Source organism: Heptranchias perlo, chromosome 9 (genome assembly GCF_035084215.1).
Source record: "Heptranchias perlo isolate sHepPer1 chromosome 9, sHepPer1.hap1, whole genome shotgun sequence".
Taxonomy (NCBI): Eukaryota; Metazoa; Chordata; class Chondrichthyes; order Hexanchiformes; family Hexanchidae; genus Heptranchias; species Heptranchias perlo.
In genome coordinates, this window is record NC_090333.1 from 28,564,472 (window position 1) to 28,570,366 (window position 5,895).

The following is a 5,895-nucleotide window of genomic DNA, read 5'->3' on the forward strand; positions in this document are numbered from 1 at the left end:
ATTGTTAGGAGGAGAGTGGTGGAGGCCAAACTTTGTCCCAAGTGACAGAGTGGCCTCCTGCAATGAGTGAGGGTCTCCCCCCACCACCTGTCAAATGGACCTTTGCAGCTGCCACAGGCTGATGGCTGCAACACGTCCATTTCAACTGGGAGTGTTTCCCCCAGTACGGGAAACAGTCTCAGTTGATTTGAAAATCCCACCCCTCCTAAAATATCTCATTAATCAGGTCTGCAAACGACCTGAAGTACCTACTTAATTACCTTAAGTGGCATCCCGCCGGCTTTAATTGCCGGCGGGAGTCTCACATGCGGGGGCTGCGCGCGCATGTAAGCGCATCACTGGGGAACCCGGAAGTGGGCTGGTTGGAGCCGGGCTCCGGACCCGCCCCGGGAATCCCCGATTTTTGGAGCCCCCCAGCCATGAACCCGCCGGCTCAGGGATCCGAAAATCGAGCCTTGTGTCTCGGTCCTGTTTCCCTAATGTTTTCTGTAAGATGATGCTCTAAATGAGAACATCTAGAAGGTCATTGGGGGAATCTGCTCCTTAGCCTCTGCCATTGCCACTGCTGAGCTGACCACGACGTGTGTGAGAGTCGTCCAGGGTGATTGACCCTCTGATTGTAATATAATGTAACACTGAAGCCTCGTACAGCCGATTGAGACTGAAATGCAGTGTAAACATTTATTTACAAAGCTCTTTGATCAGAGTGAAAATTCCAAGCTTCAGATGCCAGTTTGAAACCGTCTCCAAAGCAACCTGATTCAAAATAGTCGTTTCTAATGAATTTGGTTCAAATCCCACCATTTTTGTCCCCCACCCCTTCCCGGCTCATTCAGCTCCGGCATTCCTTCCCTTCCATTACTGATGGTCTCTGCTATCGCTAGTTCATTGCTCACAATTGGAGGGAACAAGTAATGGAAAATTCACATTACTGCATTTGTAAGCGTGGTTTTTATTCCAAGTTACTGAGCGAGGAGCAGAATCTGCCAAAAATGTAATTGTCTCCGGGGCTTTGTTTGAAACTACATAACATGGTCTGAAGCTCTACAACTTCAACCGAAGCATTACAGTAATGCGATTAATACCTTTACTGAACTGCATCTCCTCCATGTGTCCTCTATTAGGCCTTACATGATAGGCCTATTGCTGCTTGTGCTTGCGAAATGCTTGGACAGGGACAAATCTATTAACTCATTACAAGAGATGTTTCTGCTGACATACTTACCAGCAGACACATTTTCTTTTCGTAGCACAGACCCCATTCAAGCACCAGGATCCCATATTCAAAATACTACATCCCAATTTTACAAAAACATTCTGTATCTTTGACAAAGTAGATACCATTTAATTTTTTAAAACAACATCTTATCACATCCTGTGAGAAACATCTCTCTTTCTCAGACACTGCAGTACCTCACTAGTGAGACAATGGTTCTTTTTGCTGACTCTGTTTGGGTTACTCCATCATGACCTTTTAAGTCATTTCCTTCTTCTCCCCATTCCCCCAAAAAATTCAGAGTTTGGGTGATCAAATATTGGCATATCTGTCCCGAGGCGTTTTGGTTCCTTTGCAAAATAATCTCTGCATCATAATTGTTCTTGGAAGACACAGGCAAAGCAATTATTACTAAAGCTGTTTCTTTAGAGATTGGGTGGTACAGTGGATTGGCAGATTGTGCTGTCATCTTTAGGACCTTAGTTTCAGTCTAGTCCAGTGTTGGCTGAAGATATCCTCATCTCAATTCTCTGTGGACACAAATTGTCAATCAATTGCCAGTCTTATTGGAGGGGTGTCGGCTGATCGTGTGTGTTGGATCGCGGCTGGTAAGCTTGTTGGGCCTGGGGGGAAACACACCTCCTCCTGGCCCACAAGCAGTGCAATAAAAGCACTTACCTGTTAATCCGGCCCTTCCCACCTGGCGACAGTCAGAAGGCCTGGGAATCCCGGCCCAGAGGAGTTAAAAATAAATAAGCTACTAAAATGAAGGCCCGCAACCTCCTTAAAAGATTTTACTGACCGACTCGCCTCCTGAGAGCGGGTCGGTCACCTGCTCCCCGACCTGCCTCCGTTAAAACCGAAATGGGCGAGTTGGGGTCGGGTTTTACATTTCTACAATTTTTACCTTCCCACTCGCCCCCAACCCATCTGTCTTTGGGGGTTAAAAATACCCCCCATGTGTCCGTTCTGCTGGGGCAGCACATTGGAGCTTATTTTGACATTAGAAGGTCGGAGTAATGGGGCATGATTTTAGCATGAAGCTGGGAACTGAGTGGGTGGGTAAATTATTGCGTAGGAAACCCGGAAGTTAAGCCGGAACGTGCGATCGCAACTCAATTGAAGGCAATTGATTTTACTTCCAGGTTTCCCATGCGACAGCCAGCCAGATTGACAGGCTGGAACCCTGTCAGGAGGAAAAGCAGCCAGAGGGGTTGGGGGCGGGGGGTCAGCCATCAGTGGGTGGGAGGGGTGATGTCGTGGTAAATGTTGGTTTATTGAGGTTTTTTTAAATGTTTCTGGTAGTTATTATTTTCCAGAATTCAAGTTCACAGTTTGGTCTTTGAATTCATAACCAACTGATTGCTAGTCCAGAATCACAACCCGCTATTCTGTCGTACTCTAATAGAAAAATCGAAAGGGTGACAGGAAGTGTAATAAGATGAGGTGTTGGACAGTTACTGAATAAAGCTCCTTTTAGTGAGTTCTCACTCTGTGTCTGGCAACAGACTATGTTACTCATTTGGTCGATACTAATTTGTGCAAAATCTCGTACAGAAAACCTGCATTTGATATGGATTTGGAGGAAAAAGAGCTGCCTTATCTCTTGGTTTCAGTTGGGAAGAAATTACAAGGAAGCAAAATGAAAATTTAGTGCCATGCAATTTGATGTAGATTTCTGACCATAAAAAAATGTTTGGTGTCCATGAAGTTCAGATTGGATTCAGAATTCTGCTTTGCTCAGATAAGCAAACAGTGTTGAAAAAGACACTACAGTGGATCTTCCGTTAACTGCACTCCAGTTATCTGCCTGCCCAATGATCGACCTGAATGCCCATGGACAAACGTGAGATGTTAGGTTGTTGTGCAGCATGCTCATATTTCATTAGTTATGCGTACTCCGTGTCCTTTTTTTGTTTACAAAAATTTACTTTGCATTGTCTGCATCCCTCCCCATCTCGAGGGTATTGCTATGCAAGATAAAAATTTGTGATGATTCAATTTTCCACCGATTTCTATTATCGATGCTGGTCTGCACTGAGGCTACATGGGGAGGAGGGCATGAAGAGCTGGCTCCAGATTCAGGCCAGGAATAGGGAACATATACCAGGGTGAGCAGGAGAGAAGCGACTTGATGATAAGTAATATTCATATTTTGAACTTCCTAACAGCACCAGCATTAGCATTAAAAGATGAAAAGCATAATGGATGTCCCTGGCAGTTATTTTCTGCTGCATATGAGAATTGTGGATTTAATCAAAGGGCCTGTCAAGCACTGCTGAGGGAAGACTCAGCTGAGGAAAAAGAAACTCTGGTGTGAAAAGTAGATTTATTAGAGCAGATATGACTAGAGAAGGATAAAATTAGAGAAAGGGATGAAGTATTTACAGGATGTGGGGTGGGAAAAAAACACAATCCAAATAGTTGTGTGAGTCCGAGCTTGTAAGAAATATCTATAGAAAGCCTATTGCCAAAGATGGAGAAAGAGAGAAAGCCAGAAAAAGAAGGGAAGAGATGAAACACACAAAGGCAATGGTTGAGAATTGGAAAAATTTTTGGATTGCTATAATTTATATTAGCAAAAGAGCCAAGTTGTTATAAAATTTTATTATTCTTTCAAGTAACTTAATTGCAGAATATTCCAATATTTCAGATTTGTCATCATTCGTAAAAATATTAGCTTGTGCGCATACACAAGATTGATTCAGAATGTTAACAATTTATTATTTTCTGTATATTTAATTTAATTGAGTGATGGCTGGAAGAGTGAATGGAGACCCAACGCAAATGACTCTGAGAGAACTGAGAGACCAGCTGCAATCCCTGAGCTTTTCTTGAGCTGTGTCAATCACAGGTTTAAAGGGCCAAATCAACTTCTGCATGAAACTGGCCTTCGTTTCACTCACGAGATTGAGAAGCCATGGGAAACCCATACAGGTAAGGTCAAATTTGTTTCAGGTTCAGAATCCACAAAAATTACCTACCGTAAGTATTTGAAGTCGGTAAATTGCCCTGTTAACGATCCACCCGCCAGCATTAATAGGGAACGCGACTTCTGGGTCTTGGCTCAAGGCGCGCATAAAACACACCTGGGTTAAACCCAGAAGTGTTGGGAGCTGGGTTGCGGTCCCGCTAATAAAATCTACAATTTTGACTACCCATTTTGACAGCCCACCAGTTCTTGGGGGTTAAAGTTACCCCCCTGGTGTTGGAACAAGATTGAGGGATATTGTGAGAAGGCAGGAAGGTAAGGTTAAGATCAATCAAAAAGATTTAGTCTACTGCCCGATGGCATTTTCCTGTTTTTAAAAATTCTTACGGTTCCTTGAAAATAAATTGCTCTTTCCAGTTTACTGTCCAAAAGGCCCTGGAGAGAGCTCCCGGGTGAGAATCCCAATTGTGACATTGAAATGGCAACAACAACTTTTAAAGGGCATTGTAATAATATTTGTTCTGAGAAGTTAACAGCTTACTCTCAATCATCAGCAAAGTGATGGAAGGTGTCATCAACAGTGCTATCAAGCAGCACTTACTCACCATTAACCTGCTCGCCGATGTTCAGTTTGGGTTCCGCCAGGACCACTCGGCTCCAGACCTCATTACAGCCTTGGTCCAAACATGGACAAAAGAGCTGAATTCCAGAGGTGAGGTGAGAGTGACTGCCCTTGACATCAAGGCAGCATTTGACCGAGTGTGGCACCAAGGAGCCCTAGTACAATTGAAGTCAATGGGAATCAGGGGGAAAACTCTCCAGTGGCTGGAGTCATACCTAGCACAAAGGAAGATGGTAGTGGTTGCTGGAAGCCAATCATCTCAGCACCAGGACATTGCTGCAGGAGTTCCTCAGGGCAATGTCCGAGGCCCAACCACCTTCTGCTGCTTCATCAATGACCTTCCTTCCATCATAAGGCCAGAAATGGGGATGTTCATTGATGATTGCACAGTGTTCAGTTCCATTCGCAACCCCTCAGATAATGAAGCAGTCCGAGCCCGCATGCAGCAAGATCTGGACAACATTCAGGCTTGGGCTGATAAGTGGCAAGTAACATTCGCGCCAGACAAGTGCCAGGCAATGACCATCTCCAACAAGAGAGAGTCTAACCAACTCCCCTTGACATTCAACGGCATTACCATAGCCAAATCCCCCACCATCAACATCCTTGGAGTCACCGTTGACCAGAAACTTAACTGGACCAGCCACATAAATACTGTGGCTACAAGAGCAGGTCAGAGGCTGGGTATTCTGTGGCGAGTGACTCACCTCCTGACTCCCCAAAGCCTTTCCACCATCTACAAGGCACAAGTCAGGAGTGTGATGGAATACTCTCCACTTGCCTGGATGAGTGCAGCTCCAACAACACTCAAGAAGCTCGACACCATCCAGGACAAAGCAGCCCGCTTGATTGCCACCCCATCCACCACCCTAAATGTTCACTCCCTTCACCACCAGTGCACCATGGCTGCAGTGTGTACCATCCACAGGATGCACTGCAGCAACTTGCCAAGGCTTTTTAGACAGTACCTCCCAAACCCGCGACCTCTACCACTAGAACGACAAGGGCAGCAGGCGCATGGGAACACCACCACCTGCACATTCCCCTTCAAGTCACACACCATCCTAACTTGGAAATATATCGCCGTTCCTTCATCATCACTGGGTCAAAATCCTGGAACTCCCT